General features: G+C 37.0%; 1 protein-coding gene and 1 pseudogene across 2 annotated transcripts in view; both read right to left on the reverse strand.

Moving 5' to 3' along the window:
* The window catches only part of GPHN (gephyrin), a 757,059-nt gene that overhangs the window by 487,564 nt on the left and 248,552 nt on the right, over nucleotides 1-20,943 (reverse strand). The gene's annotated exons all lie outside the window — the stretch shown is intronic.
* LOC114029331 lies at nucleotides 3,789-13,963 on the reverse strand (annotated as a pseudogene).

The following is a 20,943-nucleotide window of genomic DNA, read 5'->3' on the forward strand; positions in this document are numbered from 1 at the left end:
ACTTCAGCAAGCTGAAATTCAACTTCCCAATTTGCAAATCTGTTCCCCATAATGAAACTAATTAATTAAATGGCCACCTGATTACTGGCACTTTGTCTCTGGCCTGTTGTGTCCTCATTCTCAGGTTAGAGACAGGCTGAGTAAAAATCCTGTTAACAACATGTACACTCAGTGAGATAACTTTTTTTTAAACTAATCTTGGACCTACCAATATTAAAGTAAATTATGCAATCACATACAATGAATTCATTCCAAAGGTGAGGCTGACCATATTTTTTAAATCTCTGACACACTTTTTTTTCCCTTCAGAATAGGTAGTATGAATGGAATCTTTAAAAAAAAATTCTTAGATGTCCTTGGCTTGGGGAGCGATTTGCTTTCAAAGCATTCACTACCTCTAAAGATGTGAACCAATCTGTTTAGTGACTGTCTTAAGAAGCCAGACTATTGATTCATCTTCCTAAGTCATGTTTGGAACTGAATACTCTAAAAATAACTGTGTACTTTGCTTCGCTGCTACCATATGCAGAAGTTTCTCAGATGCCACTTTAATTAACATTAATCTCTTTTCAGAAAGATATTGCTGTCTAACTGATGCCAAGGTTTTCCTTGCCATCCAAAATCTACTTGTCATCAAAATATCCAAGTGAGACTGTGATATTCCTATTTCATACACAAATATGCATGAATATATACCAATACTACTTAGAAATTATGATATTAAGTATCTAATGGTTATTTAGAATACACAGAATATCATGAAATGCTGTTAACATATGATTAGGTCAAAAGTTTGGGGCTCTCTTTGTTCATTTCTCATCTCTGCTATTGACATTTCATTCAATAAATAAATACTTATTAAAAGCTTACTACTCTCTATCTCAATGCTCTTCAACGTCATTGGTATACTTAACGAATATTAGTAAAATGCACTGTCAACCTTGAAGGAAAAAACAGTATTATAAATTTTTTTGTAATCTCAAATATTAATTAAAAATAAAATTATTAAACAATGTTAAAGTCAAAAGCACAAGCTGACACCCAGAATAAGTGAAATTATAGATTGTTAAGAAATTTTTCAATAATTTAACATTAATTTAAAGTATTTCCTCAGATGACAGATATCTCAAGATTTCTGGTACTACATTTTCAGATGAGAAAAACAGAAAAGGAAGGTGAAGAAGAACGTAGGATTGAAAAACATTACAAAGCCTCCTTCGAAGTTTGAAGTGCTCATACATTTTAAATTAAATATCACTTTAAGTCATTTGCATAGTTAAAAGCCTTAAACTGTTTTGTGATAGGATTGATACCTTCCAGCTTCTCTTTTTCCTACTTCAATATAAACCAGGCTAGTTCTTTTCTTAGAGTTAAGAATTTGACCTAGGAGCTAAGGTTCAAGTTCCATCACTATTCAGAGAGCTTTTGGGGCCTCACCAATCCACCCAGAATCCAGAAACATCATACCTTACCCTGTAAATATGTATTAAGAAGAAGGAGCCTGGTCTACCCAAATGAAGTACATCTTTTTGAGTATCTTTTCCATGCTATGGCTATGTAAATGTACTCTTGTTAATTGCTGAAGGAATGACTAGTGTCTCTTCCCTTCCAGTGTCAGATCAAGAGTACCTGGTGACTGGCTTAAATGAGCCTGAGGCTGCAACATGTCCTGACAAAGAAGAGTAATCTGTGCTGTAAGTGCATGTTTACAGAACAAAGGAAGTGTGAGTCTGCTCCATCTGACTAGCAATTTAATGATGGAAATCATATGTTAAATCAAACATAACAGAGAGGTCAGCTAGGTTTAAGGAAAACTGCTTAACAACACTGAAAATTCTCACTAGAGTATCAGATATTTTAATAGTCTCATAAGCTCATAAACATGAGATTTTTCAGAAAATGTAGAAGTAAAAACAAAACAAATCTCACCATATTCCTTACAACAAAAACAACTCTAAATTTTCATGCCTGTGACACATTAAAACAGAAAGAGTCTTTATTTTGAGTTTTAGCGGATAAGCTGAAATACAGATGTCATATTTCATGCTTTTGTATTAGTTTTTTCTTTGTGAGACATATTTTTCATAAATATTTCACTTAAATATTTGAAAAATTAAGTGAAATAATCAATTAATAATTAAGAGAAATAAATGAGATCTTAACAGATCCTTTGAAAAAAGAAAGAAAATGCCTAGCTTTTTTTTTCTTCAGTGATATTTTTTTCTATTTGGCCAATTCTGCTTTTTAAAGAGTTCTTCTCTTCAATGAATTTTTGTTTTTCTTTTACCATTAGGTCAGTTTTGTTTTTTAAGATATTTTCTTCTGTATTTTTTTTTTTGCCTCTTTTAACAAGCTGTTAATTCTCTTTTCAAAATTTTCTTGCATCTCATTTTTCCCCAATTTTCCCTCTACCACTCTTTTTTCAGAGCTGCACACATTTTTATTAATAAACAAATAATTCTGAAAACCACTTTTATTTTCTTTCTCTACCACTGTCCTTCCAACTTACTGCTTATTTTTCTCTAACTCATTTAATGTTTCCTTTCTTTATGCCATTCAATATATATGGTTACTACATTCATTGTCTATGGAACTTTGTGGTAAAATACAGTTTTCTTGTTTATTTCTTTTAATTAAGTCTATTTTTGTTGCTGCCTTGTCTGAAATCATGATTGATAGCCTTACCCTTCTTCACTTCAGCTGAATCATCATAGAGTTTGTTCAAGCCCCTTATTTTAATTCTGATTGAATCTTTGTTTCAAATGTGCTTCTTGTAAACAATATATTATTTAATTCTGCTTTCTAATCCATTCTTCTATCCTGTCTTATGAGTGAGATCATCTCATTCATATATACAACTATGATTATTAAATGTGTATTTCCCTCCATCTTATTCCTGTATACTTATTTTTAGGCTCTTTTATTTTATTTTGTTTTGTTTTAAATTTTGGGCATGGTTTTCCAATGGTTCAATGATTTTTAAATTATCTCTCCAGTATATATTTTTCAGGTCAACTGTTTTTGTTTTTTTTTATTTTGACATGAGAAATCTTACATTTGCTTCTATTTTTTTAGCCTTTTGACTTTGTTTTAACATCTCTTACTGTCTCATAGAGTTAGTAACTTATACTTGGTCCATTCTAATTTTCAAGGAGTCTGTTGTTTAAACAGGGCAAGATTTTGTACCTCTTCTACCAAGCTGTCAATTCTCTTTCTTCCTTTTTTAAATAAGAAATGGTTTTATTAGGGAAAAAAAGGTAGCATATTAATTAGTTCATTACTGTAATTTACATACTTATTGGCACTTCATATTGAAATCTGGTACATGTTTTAAACTTCTAAAAAAGTTACTTGCATTTTTTCCTTAATCTGATCAGTGACTCACAGAAGAAATCCTGTGATAATACCTATATCTGAACCATTACTAACTTTGATTTCTCCTTATAACTTCATTTAATCACTCAGTACTTTAGCACTGGTAGAAAATGAACACTGATTATTTGCAGGGGTGCTTTTTTCTGGAAGATATCAAATCTCCAGCTAAAGAATTAGACATAGGTATGTCATATAGGTTTATTTTAAAATCATCTATTGCCACTCAAGTCCTTCATTATTGTTATCTAATACCAACTAAATAAGCATTAAAAAAATAAAAATCCATACTCTAATAAAACCTCTGAAAGTTTAGTTTTTTCTCTTTGCTCTCTTTTTACTTGTGCAATGCCAAGCAAATATCTGATATGCTGTTGGGGGGGGAAGTCTCTATAAATCCCTCTTAGTCTGTGCTATCAAACTAAGACAACATCAAGATAAAGTCTATCATACGATTTCCTGAAGCACAAAATGAGGAGCAGACTGAGCAAACATGACTCAGGAAGGCACCAGTTGAACCAAAACAACTTTGTATGATAAAATGTGAAAAAATAAATAAATAAAAGCATTCCCATGAAAGTATTACTTTAAAAAGGTAACAATTCCATAAGTAGTTCCTTCTGGTACTGGAAAGAGAGTTTCCACAAAAAAGTTCACAGATAATAGGTATACTGCTATTTAAGAATACTCTCAGCAGAATACAGTAGGCATATAATTCACTAAAGGCAGGTGAGTAAGGCTGTTCAAGCAGGTCAGTGTGAACCAAAGGGATGATAGTTTAGCTCCAGAGAAGAGTAACTGAAGGATTAGCTTCAGCATGCCTCTGACAAAATATGCAAAACTTGTAATAGCTATTCCAACATTATATCTATTGACCAAAATCTAACCCAACCATCTACTTGGCTGACATGAGCTGGTGTTAAAATTAAATCCAGAACTCCAGACCAGCCAACAAGTACACAGGTGAGTATGACATAGGCTAAAGCTATCATCAGAAAACTCAAATTGCTTAAGAGCCTACAGAAACTCAGTCTGTAGCTTAGCCCCTGGCTTGCTACAGCCACGCTAGGAGGCTGTGGTGGGAAATAGGCAAGTGCTACAAACAACATCAGGCATACAATTACAGATTCTACATATAATACCATCTCTATATGATCCTTTTTATTTTTTTTTTAATTTTTAGGCAATTGGGGTTAAGTGACTTGCCCAGGGTCACACAGCTAGTAAGTGTCAAGTGTTTGGTCTGAGGCCGGATTTGAACTTGGGTCCTCCTGACTTCAGGACCGGTGCTCTATCCACTGCGCCACCTCGCTGCCCCTATATGATCCTTAATATGGATGCTGTTACTTTCTGATGCAAGTAGATGTGATGTATTAATAGGAGCTGCTATAACAAGTGGTCCAATTAGAAATGCAAAAGCTCCACCTGAGTAACTGAGAATGGAGGTACTCTCTGAAGCAGCAGTTTATTTATTTTCTGAAAGCCATGGAGTGGAGAAGAATGGAGCAGCATTCATTACATTTGGACCTGCTAGTTCACTGAGCAGCTGTCCTCCATAGATCAGTCTTTTTAATCACTAAGTCTGATGATAGAAGTATGCATCTTAGACTCATTTCCAAAACCATAAAAAAGAATGTCTGTAACACAGTTACCCAGAGATTTATCTTGTCTAGAAGCCATATGAAGGGGAAGCAGCACTCACCCAGCGGGCAATAGCAGCAGCCATGACTCCCCCCAAAACTACAGCTGGGATGGCTGACACATTGGCCCACTCATCCTTCAGTGGCGTCACCCTCCCACAAGGGCAGCTGAGAGCAGGAAGCAGAAGGTGGTCACTTCCTCTCTCCTCACTTCCTCACTGTTATATATAAAGAGGAGCGTAGCTCCAGCATCCTGCTCATTTTCCTGTGCAGCCAATTTTCTTTCCAATTCTTTCCTTCAACATTCTCATCTCTCTAGCATTCTCATTTTTATTCCAGTTCATTCTTCCAGTGCTCTCTTTTCATTTATAATATTTAAAACTTAAAAAAAAACAAAACTCTTGCATGATTTCTTCAAGGAATATGAGTTGAACCTGTGTCCAAGCTGTGTTTTTCTCTGAGGTTTTGCTTACATCTATTTTGAAATGATTCTTTTCCTTTGGGTCTGTATCTTGAGGATCCTAGGCACCATAAAGCTCTTTACGATAGGATTATTTGTTTGTTTGCTCATTCTTTCAGTCTTATTTACTGACTTTGGACTTTCTTACTTTGTGTCCAGTTGGGTCTTGATATTGCACTCTTAGGGTATTCAAAATTGTGTTATTTAAAGATCTCAAGGACAGTTTAGGTTGAAGATTTGCAAGTTTTCAGTGCATTGTCTGCAAGTAACCATTTGAAGTATGAGAAACACAACCGTGACTTTGCCAGTGGCTGGAGCTCCAGTAGACTACTACTGGATTCAGCCACTGTCAGCTGGTTGGAAAGTATACAGGTCATAATGATCCAAACTGCCATCTTCCTTTTGGTCTAGGGTCCTACTCAGGTTACTCTGCTATAGACTTCAGAATATGCTAGAGGCTGAATATGGGAGCTGTTCTGCTCCCAGAGTAAGAGCCATATAGCTGCTATTCACTTGTGTACTTGCTTCTCATTCAGTAAACAGCCTGGAACCCATGACCACTCTTTGCCTTGGACTTTCAGCACTATGCACAGGTTCTTTCCTCAGTCCTCACTGGATTTGTGACCCAGCTCTGGGATGTAAGTGAAAGAGTTTCCAATGGGTACATACTCCTCTTGGAGCATAGTCCCTTTTTTCAATCCCATGTTGGAAGGCTCTGTGAGGCTGTTCCTAACTAAATCCTGTTTGTCCTCTATTTCCCTGTGCCAACTTGGACTGGAAAAATGACTTACTATCATTTTTTCTGCTGATGTGTTTTCTAGATCTTTGTGGAGTAGCTGTGGAATTAAACTACTTCTTCCAACTCTGCCATCTTAGCTGGTTCTATCCACTAGCTACTCTGCTTCATCAGGTGTTGAAACATTTTCCTTTGTTTTGCAGTATTTACTGAGAGGTGCTTCAACTTGTTTACTAAATCTGGAAGACATATTTCCTTCCATTACTAAAATCTTCTCTTTTGGTTTACCTGCTCATACTCCAGTTTTTTCAGTTTTCTGCTTCACAAAGTCTTTAGTACTTCAGTCTTTTCCTCTTACTGTCAACTTTCTTATTCTCTCCCAACTGATGGTTATTCACCTGGGACTAGGGTTAAAACTTTCTCAGATACTGGGCAATTCACCAGCCTAGGTCTTTGCCTCAAGTCACTTCTGGGTGGACAAACAGGCCCCACCTGGATGCTGAGAGCTCTTTCCTTCAGGATTTGTGTTGTACTACACAGCCCTCCACACATGGTGTCCTGCCCTGTTCCCTCTGTTCTTCAGTTCTTTGGCTCAGAAGTACAGACAGCTGCAAACTTGGTGCTGCTGAAGTGTAGGCAAATTTCTATAATTTGGAATTTAGGTCTCATGAGGAAAATACTATGTTATTTATTAATATTGTTTGAAGCTAGCTTTATGGGGTTGAATATTGTTTAATAAAGAATGTCACAAGGGGATCATGCAGATCCCAGAGACTTCCCCATGACAGCCAGACAGACTGCTGCAAGGTATGCATGCTTGAACCTCACCCAGGTCTTGTTTTGGGTCCACCCAGGTTTCCAGTCCACCCAAAATACTTGCGTTTTGGGCATGTTCAATAACTTGAGTTTGGCTTTGTCCAAACTTTATTGAATGTTTATACTTTGCTGATAATACATCTCAAACAACATGCCTACCTGTAGCAGTTTGTGTGTTCATACCATTGTTAGAACTCTATATAATGTGAGATTTAACAGATCTGAGGGGAGCCACACCTCCTTCTAGATTTCTCCTCTGCCAAACTGAATTAATAAATTTCTTCCTAAAAATCTTTTTAGGTTCGGGGTTTATTCTCAACGGACAGTCTTAATGGCTTGGGGCATGTGGGGTGGAGAGGCTGAGAGGACTGAATTCTATTATAAGCCCTGATGTGTCCTTCCTCATTCCCTCTTTCATTCTCCTGTGGAGCTTTGTTGGAACACAAAAGACTGCCACCATGGTGGCTATGTGGCCTCAGGAAATTTCTGCAATTTGGAGTTTGGATCTCCATGGTTCTATGAAGACAAAGGAGAGGTCAGAGCGTGAGGCTGTTTTCTTCTCCAAACCCCTTAGTTTGCTTCGTTAGTGCAATCTTGCTTCCATGGTGTGTAGTGGGACAGGAAGTGCTCAATGAGTTCAAGTCAGGCATTATTTCATGGAGGCTTTATGTCTGGGTTCTTGGTATCCTATATCATGAAGAAAGGGATAAGGGACTGGAGAAAATGCCTAAACCTCCATTTTGGGGTATGGAATGTCATACTTGCTCCAAACTCGCAAAGACTGGTTTCAATATAGCCTGATAATTAATACATGACCTTTGAGGTTTGACTAAGTTTCTTTGCCTTATCCAAACAATAATCTTATGAAAAGTTACTCTAGATATAAGGAATTTTCATACCTAATATAAAATCTATGTCTGATTGACTCTGTATCTTATAACTTACTTGAAGTAGGATAAGGTGACTTGATTTAGTAAATCAACCAATCTCAATCCCACCCTTACATTAACATCCTCCCACACCCCAATCTCCCCTTCTCCAAATCAAATGTCCTCAAATCTTTCTATCAGTACTGATATGACAAGATTTTCAGTCCCCACTGCAATTCTAAGTTACCTTTTTTCTAGACATGTTCCTGTTTAGTTTGTCGATGTTCTTCCAAAAATATGGTGACAAGAGCTGACTGAAGGGGGCGGAGCCAAGACGGTGGACTAAAAGCAGTGACTTGCTGGAGCTCTCCCCCAAACCCCTCCAAATATCTGTAACAAATGACTCTAAACAAATTCTAGAGCAGCAGAACCCACAAAAAGACAGAGTGAAACAAATGTCCAGCCCAAGACAACCTGGGTAGTTAATGGGAAAGATCTGTTGCGATGGGCTGGGAGAGGAGTACAGTTCAGCATGGGTCTTCCAGGCAAAGACAGGGCCTCAGCTAACCTGGAGCAGGCCTCAGGGGACAGAATCACAGGCAGCTGTGGTAGTTTCCAGACTTCTCAACCCATAAATGCCAAACACAACTTAGAAGGTCAGTAGGAAAAGTCTGTTAAACCTGGGTGAGAGAGGAGTGTGGCTCTGCCCCAGTCCTGGCATAGCCCCAGGGCATCAGCTGCTTCTGGAGCTCTCAGTCAACAGAGACTTGGGAGATCGAGTGACTGATCAGAGGGGGAATGCAGGGATCTCTTTGCTGGTGCTGAAGCAGGATTCTCTTGTTTTGCCCATGTTTGGATCTGAGTCGCAGTTGTGGTGACAGTCCTGGGGCAAGAAGGAGTGCTGGCATGGTGGAGCTTGTGGTGGTGGTGGAGAGGGAATCCTCCTCATGGTTCCAAGGAAGAAAAGAGTTGTGTGGTTAATCATAGACCAGAATAAAGGCCAGGAAAGGAGTGAATACCTCTCCTTTGATCATACTTCCAACATATATGGAAGAACTGAAAATTTACAGGTCTCTAGAAGTATCTCTGAAAACAGTTGCACAAAACCCCTGAAGCTTAGGACAGTACACCCTCCACACTAGAAGCAGACCCCTATTTTAATAAAGAGTTTAAAAGTTAAGTAATTGGCCAGGAACATGAGCGAACAAGATCAAAAAACTCAGACCACAGAATCTTACTTTTGTGACAAAGAAGATCAAAACATACAACCAGAAGAAGACAACAAAGTCAAAGTTCCTACATCCAAAGCCTCCAAGAAAAATATTAATTGGTCCAAGGCCATGGAAGAATTAAAAAAAAAATCCTGAAGAAAATAACACCTTAAAAAATAGCCTAACCCAAATGGCAAAAGTGGTCCAAAAAGCCAATGAAAGGAAGAATGCCTTATAAAGCAGAATGGGCCAAATGGAAAAAGCAGTCCAAAAGCTCACTGAAGAAAATATTTCCTTAAAAATTACAATGGAGCAAATGGAAGCTAATGATTTCGTGAGAAATCAAGACATTATAAAAACAAAACGAAAAGAATGAAAAAATAGAAGACAAGATAAAATATCTCATTAGAAAAATAACTGACCTGGAAAAAAGATCCAAGAAAGATAACTCAAAAATTATTGAACTACCTGAAAGCCATAATAAAAAAATATCATCTTTCAAGAAATTATCAAGGAAAACTGTCCTGATATTCTAGAACCAGAAGGTAAAATAGAAATGGAAAGAATCCACCAATCACCTCATGAAAGAGATCCCCAAATGAAAACTCCTAGGAATATTGCAGCCAAATTCAAGAGTTCCCAGGTCAAGGAGAAGATATTGCAAACAGCCAGAAAAAAACAACTCAAGTATTGTGGATACTTGAATCAAGATAACACAAGATTTAGCAGCTTCTACATTAAAGGATTAGAAGGCTTGGAATATGATATTCCAGAAGGCAAAGGAGATTGGATTACAGTCAAGAATCACCTATCCAGCAAAAATGAGTATAATCTTTCAGGTGGAAAAATTGACATTCAGTGAAATAGAGGACTTTCAAGCATTCTTGATGAAAAGACCAGAGCTGAATAGAAAATCTGACTTTCAAATACAAGATTCAAGTGAAACATGAAGAGGTAAACAGGAAAGAGAAATCATAAGGGACTTACTAAGATTGAACTGTTTACATTCTTGCATGGAAAGGTGATATTTGTAACTCATGAGACCTTTGTCAATATTAGGGTAGTTGGAGGGAAAAAATTATATATATGTGTATATATATGTATATGTAGATAGAGAGAGAGAGGGCACAGGGTGAGTTGAAGATGAAGGGGTGATATCTAGAGAATAAATTTAAGGGGTGAGAGGATTATACTGGGAGAAGGAGAAAGGGAGAGGTAGAATGGGGTAAATTATCTCACATAAAACAGAAAAAAAAGACTTTTACAATGGAGGGGAAACAGGGGAAGGTGAGAGAGAATCAGTGAATCTTATTCTCATTGGAATTGGCTTAAGGAGGGAATAACATACACATTCAATTGAGTATAGAAATCTATCTTACCTGACAGGAAAATACGGGGGAAAGGGACAAGAGAGCAGGGGGATGATAGAGGGGAGGGCAAATTGGGGAAGGGGGTAATCAGAAACAAACACTTCTAGGGAGAGACAGGGTCAAAAGAGAGAATAGAATAAATAGGCGGGATACGATTAAAGGAAATATACTTAGTTTTTCACAACATTACTACTATGGAAGGGTTTTGCATGACTACACGTGTATAACCTCTATCAAGTTGCTTGCTTTCTCAATGAGGGTGGGTGGGGAGTGAGGAAGGGAGAAAATTTGGAACACAAAGTTTTAAAAACAAATGTTAAAAAAAATTGTTTTCACATGCAACTGAGAAATAAGATATACAGGAAATGGGGTACAGAAATTTATCCTGCCCTACGGAAAAACTGAAGGGGAAGAGGAAAAGAGAAGGGGAGGAGAGATAGAAGGGAGGGCAGATTAGGGGAAGGGATATTCAGAATGAATGCCATTTTGGGGTGGGGGGAAGGATGAAATGGAGGGAAAATTTGGAAGTCAAAATCTTGTAGAAGTGAATGTTGAAAACTTAAAATAAATTAATTAATAAAAAAAATAATAAGAAAAAAAAAAGAAATATGATCAGACTAATGCAAGATTTAGCAGCCTCTACATGAAGGTATCAGAGGGCTTGGAATATGATATTCTGGAGGTCAAAGGAGCTAGGATTACAAATAAGAAACACCTACCCAGCAAAACTGAGTATAATCCTTCAGGGGAAAAAATGAATATTCAGTGAAATAGAGGACTTTCAAGTATTCTTTTATTATTATTATTTTTATTTTTTGTGGTAATTTTTATTTATGTTTTTGTTTTCAACATTTACTTCCACAAGATTTTGAGTTCCAAATTTTCACCCCATCTCGCCCCTCCCCCCACCCCAAGATGGTATGCATTCTAAATACCCCTTCCCCTAGTCTGCCTTCCCTTCTATCTCTCCCCCCCTTCTCTTATCCCCTTCCCCTTCAATTTTCCTGTAGGGCAGGATGGATTTCTGTACCCCATTTCCTGCATTTCTTATTTCCCAGTTGCATGTGAAAACATTTTTTTTAAACATGTGTTTTTAAAACTTTGGGTTCCAAATTTTCTCCCTTCCTACCCACCCTCATTGATAAGGCAAGCAACTAAATATAGGTTATATATGTGCAGTTATGCAAAACACTTCCATAACAGACATGCTGTGAAAAACTAACTCTATTTCCCTTAATCCTATCCTGCCCCCCCCATTTATTCTAGTCTTTCTTTTGATCCTGTCCCTCCTCAGAAGTATTTGCTTCTGATTACTCCCTTTCCCAATCTGCCCTCCTCTCTATCATTCCCCTACTCTCTTGACCCCTTCCCCCCTATCTTCCTGTAGGGTAAGACAGGTTTCCACACCCAATTGAGTGTGTATATTACTCCCTCCTTAAGTCAAATCCCATGAGAATAAGATTCACTCATTCCCTCTCACCTTCCCCCGTTTCCCCTCCACTGTAAGAGCCTTTTCTTTTCTGCTTTTTTTTTTTGGGATAATTTACCCCATTCTACCTCTCCCTTTCTCCTTCTCCTAGTATATTCTTCTTTCACCCCTTAATTTTATTCTCCAGATACGACCCCTTCGTTTTCAACTCACCCTGTGCTATTTATATTTATATATATGTACATATAATTTTTTCCCCTCCAACGACCCTAATACTGACAAATGTCTCATGAGTTACAAATATCATCTTTCCATGCAGGAATGTAAACAGTTCAACCTTAATAAGTCTCTTATGATTTTCTCTTTCCTGTTTACCTCTTCATGTTCCACTTGAGACTTGTATTTGAAAATCAAATTTTCCATTCAACTCTGGTCTTTTCATCAAGAATACCTGAAAGTCCTCTATTTTACTGAATGACAATTTCTTCCCCTGAAGAATTATACTCAGTTTTGCTGGGTAGGTGATTCTTAGTTGTAATCCTATCTTCTTTGCTCTCCAGGAATATTACATTCCATGCCCTGCGGTACCTTAATGTAGAAGCAGCTAAATCTTGTGTTATCCTAATTGTGTTTCCATAATACTTGAATTGTTTCTTTCTGGCTGCTTGTAATATTTTCTCCTTGACCTGGGAACTCTGGAATTTGGCTACAATATTTCTAGGAGTTTTCCTTTGGGGATCTCTTTCAGGAGGAGATTGGTGGATTCTTTCAATTTCTATTTTGCCCTCTGGATCTAAAATATCAGGGCAGTTTTCCTTGATAATTTCTTGAAAGATGATGTCTAGGCTCTTTTTTTGATCATGGCTTTCAGATAGTCCAATAATTTTTAAATTCTCTCTCCTGGATCTATTTTCCAGGTCAGTTGTTTTTCCAATGAGATATTTCACATTGTTTTCTAATTTTTCATTCTTTTGGATTTGTTTTACAGTGTCTTGATTTCTCATAAAGTCACTAGCTTCCAATTGCTCTATTCTAATTTTTAAGGAAGTATTTTCTTCAGTAAGCTTTTGGACTTCCTTTTCCATTTGTCCAATTTTGCTTTTTAGGGCATTCTTCTCCTCATTGGCTTTCTGGACCTCTTTTGCCAGTTGGGTTAGGCTATTTTTTAAGGTGTTATTTTCTTCAGTATTTTTTTGGGACTCCTTTAGTAAGCTGTTGACTTGTTTTTCATCATTTTCTTGCATCACTCTCAGTTTTTCCTCTACTTCTCTTGCTTCTCAAAATCCCTTTTGAGCTCTTCCAAGGCCTGGGACTGATTCATAGTTTTCTTGGAGGTTCTGGATGTAGGAACTTTGGCTTTGTTGTCTTCTTCTGGTTGTATGTTTTGATCTTTGTCACCAAAGTAAGATAATATAGTCTGACTCTTTTTGTGCTGCTTGCTCATAACTCCAACCAATTACTTGAGTTTTAAACTCTTTGTTAAGGTAAAAGTCTGCTTCCAATGTGAAGAGTGTACTGTCCCAAGCTTCAGGGGTTTGTACAGCTGTTTTCAGAGGTACTTCTAGGGACCTGTAAATTTTCAGTTCTTCTGAGGTGGTATGATAAGGGGCAAGGTGTTTCCTCTCCACTGCCACAACAAGCTCCACCTCACCAGCATTCCTCCTAGCCCCAGGACTCCCCCTCAGAACTGTGACCCAGATCCAAGCACCAGTAAAGCAAGAGATTTCTACCTCAGCACTGGCAAAGAGATCCCTGCAATCCCCCTCTGATCAGCCACTCGATTCCCCCTCAGTCTGTGGGCCAGAAGCTCAGGAAAAAGCCACTGCCCCAGAGGCCGTGCTCTAGACTTGCAGCTGAGACCTAGTTCCTCTCTCACCGCAGTCACAGACTTTTCCCACTGACCTTCCACGATGTTTTTGGTGTTCCTGGGTTGAGAAGTCTGGAAACCGCCAGAGCAGCCCGAGATTTAGTCCTCTGAGGTCTGCTCCAGGGTCGCTGTGGCCTACGCGCCTACACCAAACTGAGCTCCTTTCCCCGCCCGGTGCAATACACCTTTCCATCAACCATCCAGTCTGACTTAGGCTGGAAATTTGTTTCACTCTGTCTTTTTGTGGGTTCTGCTGCTTTAGAATTTGTTTAGAGCCATTTTTTTAGGTATTTGTAGGGCTTTGGGAGAGAGCTCAAGACAGTCACTGCTTTCTCTCTGCCATCTTGGCTCCACCCCCTTTCAAGCATTCTTGATGAAAAGACCAGAGCTGAACAGAAAATCTGACTTTCCAATACAAGACTCAAGAGAAGTATGAAAAGGTAAACAGGAAAGAGAAATCATAAAGGACTTATTAAAGTTAAACTGTTTATATTCCTACATGGAAACATGATATTTGTAACTCATGAGGCCTTTGTCAATATTAGGGTAGTTGGAGGGAAAAAATTATATACAGATAGACAGATAGATAGATAGATAGATGACACAGGGTGAGCTGAAGATGAAGGGGTGATATCTAAAAAATAAAATTAAGGAGTGAGAGGATTATACTGGGAGAAGGAGAAAGGGAGAGGTAGAATGGGGTAAATTATCTCACATAAAACAGACAAGAAAAAGCTTGTACAGTGGAGGGGAAGTGAGGGAAGGTGACAGGGAATGAGTGAATCTTATTCTCATCGGAATTGGCTTAAGGAGGGAATAACATACACACTCAATTGGGTATGGAAATTTCTCTTACCCCACAGAAAAATAGGGGGGAAAGAATAAGAGAGCAGGGGAATGACAGAAGGGAGAACAGATTGGGGGAGGGAGTAATCAGAAGCAAACACTTCTGAGGAGGGACAGGGTTAAAAGACAGAATAGAATAAATGGGGGGCAGGATAGGATGAAGGGAAATACAGTTAGTTTTTCACAACAAGACTAATATGGAAATGTTTTATATGACTACTCATGTAGAACATATATCGAGTTGCTTGCCTCCTCAATGAGGGTGGGTGGAGAGGGAGGAAGGGAGAAAATTTGGAACCGAAAGTTTTAAAAACAAATGTTAAAAATTGTTTTCATATGCAACTGGGAAATATACAGGCAATGGGGTACAGAAATCTATCCTGCCCTACAGGAAAATACAAGGGGAAAGGGTTAAGAGAAGGCGGGGGGAAAGGGGGATGTGATAGAAAGGAGGGCAGATTAGGGGAAGGGGTATTCAGAATGCATGCCATATTGGGGTGGGGGGAGGGGTGAGATGGAGAGAAAATGTGGAACTCAAAATCTTGTGGAAATGAATGTTGAAAACTAAAAATAAACTAAATAATTAATTAATTAAAAAAAAAAAAAGACTTGTATGGACTGATGCTGAGTGAAATGAGCAGAACCAGGAGAATGTTTTACACAGTTAACAGCCACACTGTGAGATGACTAAGTTTGATAGATTTAGTCCTTCCCAGCAATGCAAGGATCTAAGACATCTCCAAAAGTCTCATGATGGAAAATGCCATCCACATCCAAAGAAAGAACTATGGAGTTTGAATGCAGATCGAAGCACACTCTTTGCTCTTTTTTTTTCCTTCTGTTTTGTTTTCTCTTTCTTGTGGTTCCTTCTAGTGGTTCTAATTCTTCCTTACAATATGACTAATGTGAAATAGGAATGTACATGTAGAGCCTATATCAGACTGTGTACTATCTTGGGTAGGAAGGTGGAGAGGGAGGGGGAGAAAAATTTAAAACTCAAAAGCTTATGGAAGTGATTGTTGATAAATCAAAATAAATTAATGGGGAAAAAAGCATGAATTTATACAGTCCACATACTGGTCTCTACACAAAATTTCAGGTCTCTGCAAAGACTGCTATCTAGCATCACAATCAGATTCTTGGCAACTGAGAAACATGATTTTTCTTTACATTACCAGTTGAAAAATCACAAAAAAATTTGGATCTTTCTAGTTATACTAAGCATAATTTGAAATACTGACCTTAAGGTTAGAAATTTTATATCTCATTATAATTTTTTTCAGGGCAGTACTGCGCTTTAAGAGTATTAGACTTGGGGTCAGGGGAGCTAGGTTCAAATTTCAACCCTGCTATAGAGTATGATGTGTTACCTTCACCAAGTCACTTTAGTTTTCTGACTCTCAGTTTCTTTATCTTTAATGGTGGAAAGGTAAGACGAACACTGAGATCTATTCCATCTCCAAATCTATGAGCTAGTGTATATCCCCACAAGATAAACTTTTTATTTTTTGGCAAAGAAGTATAAATGACTTCAAATCAGACATTAAGTACATAAAGAACATACTCTAGAACAATATTGGCTAAGATGATGACATGAAAGATCATAAAGAAGCTCAGTTCTCTTTATTCCATATCTATTTTCCCTTTGAGAAATCCCTAGAAAAAGCCATCTACATTTGTTAACTTTACCTCATCACTTCCTATCTACTTTTGAGTTCACTGAAATCTGGTTTCTGACCACATGGGTTAAATAAACCTGCCTTCTTTTAGGTTACCAAAGATCTTTTAATTGTTCAATCCAAAAGCCTTTTCTCATTCCTCATCCTTTTTTAAATTCTCTGTATCTTTTTATATTGTTGCCAACTCTGCCTCCTGAACTTTTTCTTCCTTGGGATTTCCTCATGCTGCTTTCTTCTGGTTTTACTTCTACTCTGATCACTTTTCTTAGTCTTCTTTGTGGAAACATCATCCCTGTTCCTTATTTTTGCTGGTAGGTGTATCATAGGCCTCCATCCTGAGTCTACTCTATATACTCTCTCTATTATTCCATTAACTTTCATGGGTTTAATTATCACCTCTATGAAGATGATATCCAAATAAATAAACCCTGCCCTTATCTGTATTCTGAGCTCCAACCCTAAGTAACTATCCTCTAAGATACCCCACAGTATCCCAATATTCAGAAGAGAATTCATCATTGCCTTTCCCCTCAAGCCCTCCTAACTTTCTCTGAAGGTTACCAATAGCCTTTATGTCGCCAAAATTTCAAAGTTCAGAGTAATCCTCAGATCCTAAATGTGGGGGTACCCAAGGCTCTAAGGGCATTAACAAAACGAATCCACACATAGAGTATATTTGAAAATGTTTGTCTCATTAGATACTTCTAGTCCATCACCTTTTGCCATTGGATACTTCTAGTCCATCACCATTCTTGCCAAGAGGTAGGAAGAATGATTGACCAGTGTTCTAGAATCTTGATCACTCAGTATTAGTCCAAGTTCTTAAAGTTTTTGACAGTTGTTTTCTTTTACAATGCTGCAGTTATTGGGAAAAAATGTTCTGTTTCTGTTCATTTCACTATTATCAATTCATATAAGTTTTCCGAGGTTTCTGTCCCTTTTGTCACTTCTTAAAATTAAATAATATTCTATTATATTCATATATTATAATATGTTCTGTTATTCCCTAATTGATGGACATTCCCTATGTGGCCACTTTTTTGCTACAACAAAATGTGCTGCTATAAATATTTTTGTACATATGGGTCCTTTCCTTTCATCGTTGAGCTCTTTGAGATATATAAGCCTTAGAGAAGTATCTCTGGGTCATAGAACATGAACATTTTAATGACTTTTGAGGTATAGCTGCAAATTAACTGGACCATTTCACAACTCCCAATGGTGCATTAACATTCATATTCTCCCACTGCTCCTCCAACAATTGTTCTATTTGTCAATTTGACTGGTGTGAGGCGAAATCTCAGAGTTGTTGTAATTTATATGTTTCTTATTAGTAGTAATTTGGAGCATTTTTCACAGTTGTTACAGCAAGTACTACTTTTGAAAACTGCTTGTTCATATCCTTTGCACATTTATCTATTGGAGAATGGTTCTTGTTCCTATAAACTTGTATCAATTCCCTAAGTTTCTTAGATATCAGACCTTTCTCAGATACATTTTCTATCAATATTTTTCTAGTTACCTATTTCCCTTCCAAGTTTAACTGAATTGATTTTGTATGCAAAATGTTTTAATTTTATCCAACAAAGTGTCCATTTTATCCTTTATGATAATTTATATCTTGAATATACTCAGGTATATACATGCATATATAAATATGATATATGATACTATATAAGATACTTCTGATGAAATATAAGCCTTTGAGAGCAGAAAGCACTTCATTTTTTTATATCTTCAGTGCCTAACAGTGCTTAGCAGGAGCTTAATAAATTCTTAGCAAAATGATTTTCAACTCTTACTTCAACTCTTTCTTACCCCCTCCCAACTAAAACAACTTTTTATTAATCTATTTATACTTTGTATTCTAGATAAACTCTTAAACTATACATTGTAGAGAAGGTACTGACCTGAATTGGTTGAGGTAATTCCATTAACTGGGAGTTCCTTATCTTGATAAAACCAAAGGTCCAATTCCCATTCCTATCCTGTGTACTTTGTCCATAAGATGTCTACAACATGGTTTATCTCTCTGAGAGCAAAAAGAGATTCAGAATTCCCACAGGGGACCCTGAATCAGATTCCTCTAGCTTTTGGCCCAAAGTCTGAGTCTTTGCCTATGGTATGGAAGTAATAGGTGGGTGAGCTGAGATCTAAACCTGGAGCATAAATACAAGCTGTGGACTGAGATTTCAGGGAATAAGTTACTTTTGGCTGAATTCAAGAATGTTAGGAATTTTAGGCTACCACAGAGTATGGCGAAACAGTGAACAAAAGAGAAGTGAGGGAAAAAATTGACCTTTCTTCCAATATTCCCTTTGACTTTCTCTTAAAACTCTGAGATCTATCTAGGGTTAATCAATAAACAAGCATTTATTAAGCATCTACCATGTGGCAGGTACTGTACTGGGTACTGGAGAGTCAAAGAATGAAACAATCCCTATTAATGAGTTTATATATTTCATATATATGCACATAAATGAGTATGGCTATCTATCTATCTATCTATCTATCTATCTAGATACACACACATTTGTGAGGGGTTTGGTTAGGGTTCTAGACACATATGTGCCTCTTCCCTTTTCCCTTTCCAGTGACCTTGAGGAGCTGGAAAAAGTTGCTGAGGAAACAAAGAGAATATGGTTGGGTAGAGAATCCATGTGTGGGAAGATCATAACAATCTTTCTTGAATTTTCATTATTATTAAACTACACAGTTACTACGAATTGGGTGATTGTATCTTACAAATGTAGGGAGGTCAAAACTGAGAAAAAACAAAGCCTATATAAGGAATAAGGGAGGTCCACAGATTCTTCGTAGTTTGACAATCCCATATAATATTTTATATCAAACTTTTCATTTTGATTTCAGAACCAGTCTGCAAACATTTCTTTCTCTCTTACTCATTAGAAGCTGCATGGCTGATTGAAGCAGAAGACTCGTTAGTCATTTAGGTGACACAGCAGGGGGCAGCTAGGTGGTACAGTGGGTAAAAGTGCTAGATGTGGAGTCAGAAAGACTTGAGTTCAAATCTTACCTCAGACCTAATTTCAATGACCTTGGGCAAATCACTTAACCTCTGTTTGCTTCAGTTTCCTTATCTGTAAAATGAGGATAATAACAGCAACTACCGTAACAACTGTTGTGAGGATCAAATGAGATAACATATGTACAATGCTTGGCAAATCTGCTGTATAAATCTTAACTATTATTACATATGTTAGCTGTTGTTGCTGCTGCTGTTAGATGGCATATTCTACATTGGTTCATCAGAGACTTGGATGAGAACAATGGGCAATATTACCTTTTGGGCAAATTATATATCATGCCTTAATGCTTAATTAAGTAACACTTGTTCAAATTAGGATAATTAATAAATGGTTTTGAATTTAGTATTATATTCATAATGATTAACTCCAAGTTACTATCTTTTCAAAATAATTCTATGGTAATTCTTCAGAAATTTTTTTTTAGGAATCATAACTTCCCATGTAAGATTATCACCTAAAGATTTCCACTAAAATATTTTTGCCTCAGTATCTGGCTATCTGACTAGATAGCACAATTCTATATGCAAAATTCAGCCTAGATTGCCAGACCTTTCTTGAAATTTTCTATGGAAACAACTTATTCCCATGAGAATATGCTGCCTGACTATATTGTTGTCCTTGACCCTGTATACTGTCAATCAAGCAAGAAAGATTTTAGCACTTACAATGTACTTCGCATTTTAGCAATTCATTTTAAATAAATGTCATAAATAATAACTGATATTTATATAGTATTTTAATGATTAAAGTATTTTACAAATGTATTTTTATTTGAGTCTCGTAACACACCACTGAGGTAGGATTCACCACTATCCTCATTTTACAAATGAGGAAATTTAATATCAGAGAAGTTTGAGAAGAGGAGCAGGAGCATGCACAGTTGACCCCCCCGCCCCCATGCTAGGAACAGCGAGGGAGAAACAGCATTGGAGTTAAAAAGAGCAAAGAGAGCCAAAGTAGATGGATAAACTTAGGATATTTCACAATTTTGTCTCAGGCTGGCTATATTTATACTTTACCTTATTTGAAAAGATACACAGGGCTGTTGAATCAGAAACTAAAATTTGATTTTATATAATCAATCTTTGAAAATTGTTTATTGGGAGTGGCTTAGAAATTTAATCAGAGGGAGGCCTGGCAGAAAGGTTAGCTTATGAAATGAGATTAAGATCAGGTTAACCCATGGATACAGAAAAAACTTAGTGGGAACATGAGAATTATCTTTTTATATTTGAAGGCTGTCATGTAGAAGAGTTGATTTAATCTGCGCTATTCAAGAGGCAAAAGTAAGAATCAATGATTAGCAGTTATAGGCAGGCAGATCTGAACATAATATTCTGACAAGTTGACCAGAAATAGATAAGCTGCTTCAAAAAAGTACTAAGCTTCTCATTAGTGGAAGTATTTCAACAGGGGCTAAGTAATCCTTTTTCATAAATGTCTTAAGGGGAAATATTGGACTCAGTAAGCAATAAGGTATATTCTAGTTGTGAAACTCTATGATTCTACATTGGATTAAGAGATTAAAATATAGAGAGGTTAAATTAAAATGTTAAAAAATATTTGTGAAAGCTGAGTAATAATCTTGTAAACAGTAA

This window comes from Vombatus ursinus, unplaced genomic scaffold (genome assembly GCF_900497805.2).
Source record: "Vombatus ursinus unplaced genomic scaffold, bare-nosed wombat genome assembly UNPS02014926.1, whole genome shotgun sequence".
NCBI lineage: Eukaryota > Metazoa > Chordata > Mammalia > Diprotodontia > Vombatidae > Vombatus > Vombatus ursinus.